Here is a 14,482-nt window from a genome sequence, read left to right on the forward strand (position 1 = left end):
TGAGAGAGACAGAGAGAGAGAGGGAGGGAGAAAGAGAGAGAGAGACTTTAATCAGTTAACTCAATTTGGAATGACTTTTAAGAAGGAAAAAACTTAAATAGATTGAAGTGGTAAAGTTTGAGCTGATAAAATATTACAGCCACTATCTGAACTCAAGACTTCTGAAATTCTAGTTCTATTCATAATTCTGTTTTTTTAAGTCAGTCATAGGCAGTATGGTACAGGGAAAAATAAAAATTTGAATTTGGAATCAGAGCATGTGGCCTTCAATCCTGACTCTGATAGTTATTGCTTATCTGCTCTGAGGCAAGTCCTGTAACTTCCCTTGGTCTCAGTTTTCTCTCACAAAAATGGATGATTGATCTCTAAAGTTTTTAAGGTTCCTTTCAAAGTGAATTATTAAATTAACTTATTTTTCTCTTAATGTTTTTTAGTGTTGGAAGGGAAATTAAGTCAAATTTTGATGAAGCATTGGGGAAAGAAGCTATACAAATATACTAAATCTCACTATAGGAAGAATATGGCAGTGAGTTGCATCAAAACGTATAGAATACAAATCCAACTTTTCAATTCAGAAAAATATTGAACTAATAACAAATATTTATGAGAAAAAGGCTTCAATATGCCCTTTTCAGTATCAGCTTCTCAAGGATCCTCTAACTTCACAAAACCCTTTTATGTAATATTCTGGAAGAAAACAGGCTTTTGTCTAGATAAGAAACTTTTAGCAAATAATTGCCATCCAGGAGGATTCTCTCCCTTGGTACTTGCCCTTTAGGATGAAAAACATCAGAATAGCCTTTTTTCTCTCCTACCAAAAGTTTGAGTTTGTTCCATTCTTGTTTTCCAGTCTGACATAAGATTAGTGGCCATAATAAATCCTGTAATATTACTGTGAAATGAAATGCTTCTATTATCAATATTTCTGATACTCTTTTAAATATACTGTTCCTCAATCATGGGTGGCATACTAGATTAGAGAAATTTACTTACCCAGGCCTAAGGTTTTCTGGGAATCACTATATTATAAAACCATAGTATTATTTTCCTTTGTTCTTTTAACTATGGCTTAACTGAATGATATCATCCCCAGAACTGCCTTGAGGAATGTAACAATCTGGCTTAGCCAAAGGCTCAAGATCTGTGTGTTCTCTCTGACCCTTTGGAACCTCTTCCTAGCCATAATTGCCATTTTCCAGGCCTTTCAATTTGCTTGTTTCATCCCTTGGTTAGGATTTCCCTTTTAGGTTAGTTCTAATTTCAAAAGCTCATGATTAAGAGAAAAGGGGAGAAAAAGAAGATAGACATTTGGTCAGTCAGCATAAATTACAATAAACTAAAAAAGAAAAATAAAAAAAAATTTGCCAGACATGTTATTTTATGTCCAAACTCCTGCCTCCCAATCATGAACTGCCAAATATGATTATTAGAACTTTTGACAATATGGAAAAACTGAAAAATCCACAGAAATGAGCAGATATTACAATGGCTATTTTTTCAGTATTTTCTCCTTGTGCAACTGGACACTTCTCTTTTTTCTTTGATGGATTTACAGTCAAATTCACGAGCTTTAACTTATTATCATTACTGACAACCAATTTTGGTTTGGCCAATAACTTGATATGGAAAACAAACTCTTTCTAAAAAAAGTCATAGAAATACCCTAGACATCCATGAACATGAAGTTGTCTCTTTTATCTTATAATAATTTTATTTTCATCCATATGCACATCTATATTTTAAGTTACAAAATTTCCTTCCATCCTCCCTTCCCACCCTCTCTCATTTCCTGTAAAATCTCTTCTTACTGCTCTTTCTCTTCATCTTTGTCTAACTCTGCCTTTCTCTCCTCTATTTCTTTCTACTTTCCTCCAGCTCCCTGTTTATTTGTTTCTCTTATTGTCTTTTCACAAAAATAGAGTAAAACTAGGTAAATTTCTTCTTTCAGTGACTTTCTACTTTATTTTTTAGGTTTTTGCTAGGCAAATGGGGTTAAGTGGCTTGCCCAAGGCCACACAGCTAGGTAATTATTAAGTGTCTGAGGCTGGATTTGAACTTAGGTACTCCTGACTCCAGGGCCGGTACTCTATCCATTGTGCAACCCAGCCACTCCAAGATAAATCACTGTTAATTGTCATGAAATGTATTAGTGATGCAAATTAGAAAAAAGAAGACTTCAGTATACAGCCAAAGAAAAGAAGGCTGAGATAGGACTTGTCAGAATGTTTCTTCCATCCTTCATCCCTCCTTTGTATCACACAGTGTTTCAATCTATTCTCTGTCTTTATGGTCCGTCTCGATATGTTATCCCACTAGTTGATCTTCTTCAGGCTTTCATTCAATCCAAGACAGTCAGTATTCCACTGTGTGGTCTCAAAGCCACTGAATTCAGCCGCTTTTGTTTCAAGGAACAGTGCCCCTGGCATGAATGTCTTCCAAGCTCACAATTCTACTTTTCTCTTCTGCTTTTCTTCAGGAGTCTCTCTCTTCTAAAGTCTGGATGATTGTGTTCTCCCATGATACAGTTCAAGTTTTTTTAAATTTTTTTCCTTTTAAAATCTTTATGATCCCATAGAAATATATCGATTTCTGACATATGTCTCCCTAGCTTTTTCTGTGTTGCCTTTCCATTTCTTTAACATCCTCCTTTGAGCATCCCATATTCTTTCTTTTCTTCTTCATCTCCATCTCTGCTGTGGTGTAACTAAGTACAGATGAGGAAATTTCCCTTATCAATAAAAATCAGCAACAACTATTCCAGGTTATAAAATGTCCAGGTTGAATCTCCAAATTCAGTCTTTGACCAGAGCACTCAAGGAAAAACCATAATCACATTTAAGGGAGCTCTTTGGTTCTGAGTTAGTTATACTTGCAGAGGGCTCTTATAGCAATGGTCACATAGAGAAAATAGCTAAGAATTCCTTCATTATAAATTTGATAAATGATTAAATGGCAATAAGGTTAAACCCTGAATATAGATATGGAAAACTTGGTGAAGGAAGGAGTTTGGTTGACTTAACAATCAACTGACTTAGACTTTACACAAAGTGTAAGATACATTGGTTCAAAACTTTTCAGATGCCCTATTGTTTTAAAATTAGTTTTCATAGACATTTTCTGTTTCTTATATCACCAAAGTATCCCACATTTCCCTCCTGTAATCCTAGCTTATGTGATGACTAGTACTTTTAGAGAGTACAAAAATAAAGTCAGAACAACTTATTGGTACATTGAAAGAGTCTGAAAATATGGGCAATCTTCAGTGTTTAAAACTAGTGAGCCAACAACTTTATTGAAGTAGTAAAAATTGGGAATATCTTCTCATATCTCCTCATTTGAGTTCTATTTGATTATTATAAATTTTCCACATTTATTTCAGATTTTTTGGTGTGTCACTGTTCAGTCACCTTTATGAGCAATGAAACCCCCCCAAGATTGTCAATCTCACCTTATCAGCCCCAGGTGGTTTGACACATGAAGGGAGTTTAATTGCATTTAAAGCTTCTTCTTCAATTAGAACTTCACCTAGAAATGAATTGACTTTAACTTCAGACAAATGGTCAATAACTTTGGCATTGATTAATAATAATCTATTAAGAACAATATAGAAGGGACAGCTAGGTGGTGCAGTAGAAAGAGAACTGACCCTGGAGTCAGGAGGACCTGAGTTCTGACACTTAATAATTGCCTAACTGTGTGACCTTGGGCAAGTCATTCTTAACCCCATTCCCTTGCAAAAACAAACAGAAAAACCATTATAGAAATGTTCAGCCTATCTCTCTATGATCATGTCCCTATCAATAATCAATGTGGCTACATCATTACTCAGCTGATGAGTTGCACCATATGTCCTTGGACCATAAACTGTCTTCAGGGTATCATAAAAACTCTTTGGATTTTTACTATCTGTGTAAAACTGAATTTCATCTGCCTTTTTATTGAACCAAGAATCCTGCATCTCTATAAGCTTCTCTTGTCTTTACTATTGATAGAATTAAATTCTGTCTTTTATAAATGGATTTTAGAAGCCTATGAAGGGTAAATCCTGTGGAATACTCATTTTATTTAGTAGTTTATGCATTTCACCATCATTTTCATCAAAACAGCCTTGATATTTGTGAGTGTTCTGATTCAGATGAGCAAATGCAGTGCTGTACACAAAATCTATGAAAGCTGTCCACTCATTTTCTGTTCCCTTGTTGCCAACCATGTATTGATCCAATTTTCCCTCCAAACTAGCTGCAAACTGTTCTTCTTCATAGAAATACCCTACTCTCTTAGCATTACTTCTTCTACTAGTCACTTTGCCTTAGACCTGCCACTTGGGTTAAATGTGAATATTTACTTTAGAGAGGATGAGTCTATGATCAGTCCAGCACTCAGCAGCACACATTAACATCACTCTCATATCATGTCTGACTGTACTTCCAATCACAAAATCTATTAAGATACCAATTTTTGCTGCAAGGGTGGATCTAGGATGTTTTATTGAATCTGGTAAATGGAAGACAGTGATTGTGATGAGAAGGTCATGAGATTGACAAGTCTTCATTAGTAAGTGACCTTTGCTGTTGATGTTTTGCAACTCCATTCCTTCCAAGGACTCCCTGACATGTCTGGTAGTCTGAGTCAGAATTATAAGTTTGTCTTCTTTTAGTTTATTGATGTTGAGTCTCTAGGTTTTCACAAATTGAGAACAAAGTAAATCTCGCTAAAATAAATTAATAAGAAAGAAGTAAAGGAAATGAACATATTTTTGATAAGCTAAATATTATATCTATAACTATATATATGCATATATATATATGCTTTTTTCTCAATGGTTCATGGCACCTTTATAAAAATTGACCATATGTTAGTGCCTTAAGATTTTTATAATTAAAAGCAGAAAAGCACAAATATTATATTAATTATATTATTATTTATATTATATTTGTTATATTGCATTAAATTAATTATATTGTTACACTGTATTATATTAATTATATTATATCATGTTATATTATAATTATTATATATTATAAATATTCCTTTCTGATAATAATGCATATATAAATATATATGAAATTTAATTGGGCAGCACAGAAAGAGATTTAAAAGTAATTGGAGATTAAACAACCTAATCTTAAAGAATGAGTATAGAGAACAAATCATAGAAGCAATAATTTCATTAAAGAGAAAGAAGATAATTAGATAGCATATCAAACCCTTATGGGATAAAGTAAAAGCAGTGATTAGAAGCAAATGTATATATCCAAATGTGTAAAATAGAGAAAGAGAAGACTAATAAAATAACAGAAAACAATAAGCAGATCTAAGAGAATACTGTAAATACTAACAGCAACAGTGTTTTAAGAACAACTTTGATGGACTAAGTAATTTTGATTTAAAACAATATATGAGGAAGAGAAAGAATAAAAATAAAATAGAAGTGATGAAAAGAGTTATGGATAGGATGATGCTGCCTCTAATGGTAACCATCTCTAGGACAGGACAGGTGGAAAGAAAAACAAGGAAAAAATCTACATGGCAATTTTATTATATATTTAAAAGGAATAGCAAATTGTTCTTAATACATTGCCATTTTTATGTATCATCTTTTTATTATACTATGTTATGAAAATGTTTTATTTCATATACTAAAAATAAAATAATTAAAATTAAAAATATATCTCATATCTGGTCTTTAATATTGTCACAAATTCATTTAGAATGTATTGTGAAGTATGTTTCAAAGAATTTATCTAAATTTTATCTCTGCTAGACTGCTTTTATCTTTTCTAGCATATTTTTAAATATGGAGGTTTTCTTTGAATAATGTTTTCCTCTTTTTCAAACATTGGATTGTTGGGTTCTATTGTTTTTGAATTACTCTTGTCTTGTCTATGTCATTGATCAATGTCTCTGGTCTTTAAACAGTACCAGATGGTTTGCAATGAAACTTCTGAATGTGAAATGGTATATAGTATTAATTAATTCTCTGCTGCTTGTGCTAATATTGGCCTAATAAATAACATCAAGATAGATTAGTTCTCCACAGCCAACACCATACTATCCATATGTGGAATGATCAGTTAAAGTAAAAGAAGAAATTTAGAATAATGTGAATTTACTTATATTGGTAGTATACCTTCCAGGGACATTCACATAAATGATAAGGTTAAAACATGCATTTCCAGAGGCAGCTCAGTGCTTGGGAGCTCTAAAGGAAAATGTGACAGAGAAGACATATTATCTGCCTACCAAACTGAAGGTCTATAGAGTCCATGTGTCTGCATTATTCCAGGGCCATATCAAGAAACTGAATTGATTCCATTTGAGTTGTCTTAGGAAGATTCTGATTACTTGGTAAAATAAGGTACTTGACACTGTGGTCCTTTCCTGAGTTGAAATGCCAAATATTCAAACTCTATTTCAGAGTGTGTGATTCTGTTGGGCTGGCCACAATGTTCAAATGTCAAATATATGCTTGTCTTAAAAACTATTTTAATAGACAATTAACACAAACAAGTGATCACATGGTAATCAGAAAAAAAACAATATGAAGACACTTTTGTGTTCTCTCTGAAGAGCTTTTGAATTGATTATGAATCATGGAAAATACTTGCAAATTACCATCCAGAATGCCATGCCCACATCAAAGAATGAGCTGTCCTCTATGAGTGAAGAAGAAATTGTTCAAAAGAAACATGAGATGCATAATTTAGAAACAGGTGCTCTCCAAATTTCCATATGAAATATCTGTGCTGGATTTGTGATAGAACCTTCCACATTGACTCCACCTCTTTGAGAATGAAGACAGTAACCAAACAATAAACTAAATGGCTTGATTGCAGATTATTTAAAATATAATTTGAAGTCTAGAAATGTCATTCCTCCTTCATTCATTCTTTTTTCATCATTTCACTTAATGTTTTATATATTTAATATTAAAAATAATATTTGTTATTATTTTATCACATTATATGATGTATCCATTTAGTAATTTGATTGGTATAGCATTAAAAGTATAAATTAATTTTAGTATTTTATTATATTGGCATAGCCTTGCTAATAGTAGTGAATATTCCTTCAACAATTTCAGTTCATTAATTTTTTGAAGAGTAGCTTGGACTGTATTTGTACAAGCCATTTAAAGATTAATCATATGTCATAGTAATTTACAATGAGATAAAACTTTTATTACTGTTTCTGTTATATATATATATATATATATATATATATAATATTGATTTTTGAGTATTTATTCTGTAGCTTAATACTTTACTGAAGGTAATAATTCACTCAGTTAGTCTCTTCTGATTCCCTAGGTTTTGTCAAATAAACCATTTTATCAACAGCAAAAGGAATAGTTTTATTTTTTTTAAATTTATCTTTATTCCCTTAATTCCTTTTTTAAGGATTGTTTCTTTTTAAATAAAATATTTTATTTATTATGAGTTTTATAATTTTTCCTCTACTCTTGCTTCCCCCACAGCAGGCAGTCTGTTAACCTTTACATTGTTTCCATACTATACATTGATCTAAGTTGAATGTGTTGAGAGAGAAGAAAAATAAAGTATAAGAGATAGCAAAATTACATAATAAGATATTTTTTTAAAAATTAAAGGTAATAGTTTTTGATCTTTGTTCAAACTCCACAATTATTTAACTAGATGCAGATGGTATTCTCCATCACAGATATCACAAAATTGTGCCTGACTGCTACTCTAATAGAATGAGCAAGTGCATTGAGGTTGATCATTGCCCTCATATTGCTGTTAGGGTTCTGCTAAACTTCCTTAGCATCAGTTCATGCAAATCTTTCCAGGCTTCCCACAATTCCCAACACTATCTGGTTTCTAATAAAGCAATAGTGTTCCATCATATACATATATCACAGTTTGTTAAGCCATTCCACAATTAAAGGACATCCACTTAATTTCCAATTCTTTGCCACCATAAACAGGACTGCTATGAATATTTTCAAACAAGTGATGTTTTTACCCTTTTTCATAATTTCTTCAGTATAGACCCAGTAGTGGTGTTGCTAGATCAAAGGGTACGCACATTTTTGTGTTCCTTTGGGCATAATTAAAAACTGCTCTCCAGAAAGGTTGGATGAGTTTAGAGCTCCACCAACAATGTATTAGTGTCCCAGATTTCCCACATCCATTCCAAAACTGATTGCTGTCCTTTCTGCTCATATTGCGCAGTCTGAGAGTTGTGAGTTAGTACCTCAGAGATGCTTTAATTTGCATTTCTCTAATAATTAGTGATTTAGAGCAATTTTTCAAATAACTGTGGATCATTTTGATTTCCTCATATGTAAATTCCCTTTGCATATCCTTTGATCATTTGTCAATTGGGGAATGGATTGTTGCTTTTTTTAATTTGACTCAGTTCTCTTTATATTTTAGGAATGAGTCCTTTGTCAGAAATACTAGTTGTAAAAATTGTTTCACAATTTAATACATTCCTTTTGATCTTGGCTACAGTGGTTTTGTCCCTGCAAAATCTTTTTAGTTTAAGGCAATCAAAACTGTCTAGTTTGTTTTTAATGATGTTTTCCATCTCTTCCTTGGTCATAAAATGCTTCCCTTTCCATACATCTGATGGGTAAACTATTCTGTGATCTTCTAGTTTGCTTATAATATTGCTTTTTATGTCTAAATCCTGTATCCATTTTGATATTATCTTGGTATAGGGTGTGAGGTATTGGTCTAATCCAATTTTCTGCCATACTAATTTCCAATTTTCACAACAGTTTTTATTGAAGACAGAGTTTTTATACCAATAACTGGACCCTTTGGGATTATCAAATAGCAGATTATTATAATCATTTCCTGCTATTGTACCTAGTCTATTGCACCAATCCACCAACAATACTAGACAGCTTTAGTGACTGTTGCTTTATAATATAATTTTAGACCTGATAAGCCCAAGCCACCTTCTTTTGTACTTTTTCATTTAATCCCTCGAAATTCTTGACTTTTTATTTCTCCATATGAATTTACTTACAACTTTTTCTAACTCATTAAAGTAATTATTTGGAACTTTGATTGATATGGCACTAAACAGGTAGTTTAGATTTGTTAGAAGTGTCATTTTTATTATATTAACTTGACCTATCCATGAGCAGTGGAAATTTGCTCAATTATTTAAATCTGATTTTAGTTGTGTGAGAAGTGTTTTGTAATTGCTTTCAAAAAGTTTCTGAGTCTACCTTGGCAGACATCCAGGTATTTTATATTGTCTGAGACTACTTTGAATGGGATTTCTCTTTCTAGGTTTTTCTGCTCCATCTTGCTAATCATATATGTTGAAGATTTATGAGGGTTTATTTTATATCACACAACTTTGCTAAAGTTGCTAATTATTTCTATAAGTTTTTAGATGGTATTTTGGGAATCTCTATGTATATTATCATGTCATCTGCAAAGAGTGAGAGTTTTGTCTCTTCCTTTCCAATTCTAATTCCTTCCATTTCTTTTTCTTATCTTATTGCTGATACAATATTGCTAATACAATATTGAATAGTAGCAGTGAAGATGGGTATCCTTGTTTTACCCTGATCTTATTGGGAATGCCTCTAGACTATCCCCATTGCATGTAATACTTGTTGATTGTATCAGATAGATCCTGTTTATTATTCTAAGGAACAATGCATTTATTTCTACACTCTCAATTGTTTTTAGAAGGAATGGGTGCTGGATTTTGTCAAATGCTTTCTCAGCATCTATTGACATAATCATATGATTTCTCATAGGTTTGTTATTGATAAAATTAATTATAGTAACAGTTTTCCAATTGTTCAACCAACACTGAATTCCTGGGAAAAATTATACTTGGCCATAATGTATTATCCTAGTGATAACTTTTTGTAATTGTTTAGGTATGATAGATTTATAATTTTCTTTCTCTGTTTCAACTCTTATCGGTTTAGGTATCATTGTAATATTGGTGTTCTAGAAAGAGTTAAGCAGAGTTCTGTCTTCACCTATTTTTCCAAAGAGTTTATATAGAATTGGAATCAATTGTCCCTTAAGTGTTTAATAGAATTCACTTGTGAATCCATCTGGCCCTGGACATTTTTTTATAGGGAGTTCAATAATGGCTTGTTGAGATAGGTTTAATTTGGTATTTAATCTCCTCCTCATTTAACCTGGGCAACTTATATTTTAGTAAATATTCATCCATTTCTCTTAGATTATCAAATTTATTGGCATTTATTTATTTATTATTTATTTAGCATAATAATCCTGAATTATTACTTCATTTTCGTATCAGAGGTCTATCAAATTTATTGGTTTTTTCATTAAGCCAACGCTTGCTTTTATTTATTAGTTCTATAGTATTCTTGCTTTCTGTTTTATTAATTTCTCCTTTAATTTTTAAAATTTCTAATTTGATATTTATTTAGGGGTTTTTAAGCTGTTATTTCTCTACTTTTTAGTTGCATATTTAGTTCATTTATTTCCTCTTTATTTAATTTATTCATGTGAACATTTAAAGATATAATATATTCCCTGACAGCGACCTTGAATGAAACCCATAGGTTTTGGTGTATTGTTTCATTATTGTCATTAGCTTGGATGAAATAATTCATTCTTTCTATAATTTATTGATTGATCCACTAATTCTTTAAAATGAGGTTATTTAGTTTCTTATTAGTCTTGGTCCATATCTACCTGGTTCAATATTGCATATGATTTTTTTACTTTATGTTCTGAGAAAGATGTATTTACTATTTCTTTCTTTCAGCAATTCCACATTAGGTTTTTATGCCCTAGTAAATGGCCAATTTTGTGTACATACCAAGTACTGCAGAAAAAAAGTACATTCGTTTCTATCTCCATTCAGTTTCCTTTATATGTTTATCATGTGTAGTTTTTGTAATAGCCTATTTACCTCCTTAACTTCGTTCTTGTTTATTTTATGATTAGATTTTCTAAATCTGAGAGTGGGAGGTTGAGGTCTCTCACCAGTAGAGTTTTGCTGTCCATGTCTTCCTGTAACTCTTTCAACTTCTCCTCCAAGAATTTGGATGCTATACCATTGGGTGCATGCACATTTCATATTTAAATTACTTTATTGTCGATGGTACCTTGTAGGAGGATATAGTTTCCTTCCTTATCTCTTTTAACGAGATTGGAACCAATTGTTCCTTAATTATTTGCAGCTTCTTTGTCTTAGGTAAGATTCACATTTTTTCACTTCAGCAGAAGCAATATATATGTTTATTTTACATTATTACAATAATTATGGTATAAGAGTAAACATAACCCCCCAGGAAGATGAGAAACCTCAAGAATATTGAGATAGGAAAAAATATACTTCAGTCTGTGTTCAGATTCCAATGGCTCTGTCTCTGGGGCGAGTTGCCTTCTTAATCATAAGTCCACCAAAGAAGTTGCTTCAATATTTTTCCCACAGTTCCTATTACTACCTCTATTTCCCTCCACACTATTCCTTTCCACTCTCATTTATGCTATTCTCTCTCTCCTTTCATCCTGTCCCAGTCCAAAAATGCATTGTATCTAAGTACCCTCTTCCTCAATCTTCCCTCTCTTCTATCACCTGTTCCCCCTTCCCTCCCCACATTCCCCCTATCCCATCCTTTTCTTCTCATTTTTCCTCTAGGGTAAGATAGATTTCTATACTCTATTAAGTGTGTATGTTATTTCCTCTCTGAGTCATTTCTGATGAGAATGAAGGCTGACGATTTCCCCCTTGCATTCCTCCATTCTACTCTATTGAAAAAGATTTTTCTTGACTCTAATGTGAAATATCTTAGATCCTTCTTCCTCTCCTTTCTCTTCCTCCCAGTATTTTCCTTTATCACTCATTGACTCCATATTTTTACTATATTATACCATTATATCCTGCTCCTTCCTATGCCCTTTCTATATATGCTCCATCTAATAGCTCTTATAAATGAGAAAGTTCATATGAGTTATCAGTATCTTCTTCCCATGCAAGAATACAAACAGTTCAGCATCATTATGTTCCTCATAGTTAGTCCTTGTCATACACCTCCTTTATGGTTCACCAGAGTCCTGTACTTGAAGATCAAACTTTCTGTTCAGCTCTGTTTGTTTCAGCAGGAAAGTTTGAAAGTCCCCTGTTTTATTGAAAGTGCATCTTTTCCCCTGAAAGATGATGCTCAATTTTGCTGGGTAGTTGATTCTCAGTTGTAAACCAAGATCTTTTTCCTTCCAGAATATCATATTCTAATCCCTACAAGACCTTAATGGAGATGCTGCCAGATCCTATGTAATCCTGACTATTTTCTCTTTGACTTGGGAGTTTTGGAATTTGGCTATAACATTTCTGGAAGTTTTTTGTTTGAGATCTCTTTCAGAAGATGATCAGTGTATTCCCTGAATTTGTTTTACCCTCTGCTTCTAGGATCTCAGGGCAATTTTGCACATGATGCATTTGGTTTTTAGATAGAAATTTCTATATGTTAAAATGTCTCTATTCCTTTACTTTTTAGGATTTCTTTTCATATAAAATATTGTTGTACATTGTTTTTCTACATCTACAAAGATCATATGACTTTAACTGCTTATTTTGTTATATTATTAATTTAATATTTTCATATTTTTGATTAAATTACATAAGGGTTTTTCAATTTTATTAGTATTTTCAACAAATTACATTTGCTTCTAGTGTCACTTCTATTTTTGTTTCTAATTTATCTCTTTCCTCTCTGATTTTTAGTGTCTTCTATTTTATTCTTGTTAGATTTGTTTGTTATCTTGATTTTCTCTAATTTGAAAAAATACATGTCAAATTACGATTTTTTTTTACTATTTTGTTAATATGATTGGGAGAAGATCTTTTTTTAGGTTTGTTTGCAAAACAGTGGGGTTAAGTGGCTTGCCCACATAGCTAGGTAATTATTAAGTGTCTGAGGCCAGATTTGAACTCAGGTAATCCTGACTCCAAGGCCGGTGCTCTATCCACTGTACCACCTAGCTGCCCCTGATCTTTTTTCCTAAAGCCTTTTTTTGAAAGCATATCAAAAATTTTAATATATTTCAATATTTTTTCTTTTACATAATTATCAATTGTTTCTATGAAGATCTTAATCCCACTCAGGCCATAAGGTTTCATTTTTATGCCCACCTTTGGATCTAGAACTTGAAGCAATTTCTATTTTATTGCATTGTGATTTTAATAATCAGAGGATATATTAAATATTTCTGCCTTTTTATTTTTACCTTCAATAGCCCTATGACTTAATACATGGCCAATTATTCTAAAAGCTCCATGTAATTCAAAGAAATTTTCATTATTACTTTGTTGTCCCATTTAGAAAATGGCATAAGTCTTACAATTATTGCTCCTTCAGAAATGTATTTAGTTCAATATTTTCCCTTTTGTTAATCTTTCTGTTTGATCTATTCCATCTTGAGAGGTCTTGAAGTCTCTGGTCACTGTTAAGTTACTGTCTTTGTCTTCTACATATTCAAATAATTTTTCCCTTATTAATTTGGATACTAAAACATTTGGAGCATATATATTTATTTTACTGCCACTGATCTCCTTTCCATGTTAATTGTTTCTATGGAAATAGCATAGTTTCCTTGTTTATCCCATTTTATTTTTGAATGTTTCTGTTTGTTTTGTCTTATAGCATGACTACAATACCAAGTTTTTTGAATTCACTTGATTTATGGTAATTTCAGTCTTTTATCTCTTATTTCTCCAATCACTCAATCTCTGACTTTCTCCTCTATAACTGTCATTTCCTTGGGATTTGAATCTCAAAGTATCTCCATCTGCTTCTACACTAGAAAATTCATATCTCACCATTCTATTTTTCTGACCCAAATGATTTTTGGGAGATCAGAACTGATCTCTTTCCCTTAGGTATGGTGGATTGTTACATTTTACATACATGATGCTCTGTTGTGATGAACTGCTCAAGTAACTCTGTTCCTCAGTTCTCTGCCCTGGTATGCAATTTAAAGCTTTACAGTCGATGGGAAAATATTGAAAAGTAGTAAAGGGGAGGATGATATTGGGATGATTAAACAGAGAAAGTGAATTGGGAAGGATTAGGGTTATACTTGTGGTTGGCCTTGGAAAAGACTTAAATAAAAGAGGAAATAGTGGATATAAAATCAAAATATTGTGAAAGTGAAGAAAGGAAAAAGCAGTGAACTAATGACTAAGTGTTTTAAACTTATTATTGGCTTATAAAGTAAAGGTCTCTTCAAACCCTGCTTGTTTTTCCTCCTTTGAATTTCATCCATACACTGTTCTTTTCCTGGTCTATCCCCAACTTGATTTTCAATTTTTTTCTTGTGTTGTGACACTAGATTGTGAGCTTATTGAAGGCAGAGAGTCTCTTAGTACATTGTCTAGAATAAAAGGGTTGTGTAACAAGTGTTAATTGACTGACTGGTTGACTAATTCTATAATTAAAATTACACCTGTGTTTTTCACATGAAAATGAGAAATATCTATTGCTTGAAAAAGCTCATGCCTC

The sequence above is a fragment of the Macrotis lagotis genome, chromosome 5 (genome assembly GCF_037893015.1).
Source record: "Macrotis lagotis isolate mMagLag1 chromosome 5, bilby.v1.9.chrom.fasta, whole genome shotgun sequence".
Taxonomy (NCBI): Eukaryota; Metazoa; Chordata; class Mammalia; order Peramelemorphia; family Peramelidae; genus Macrotis; species Macrotis lagotis.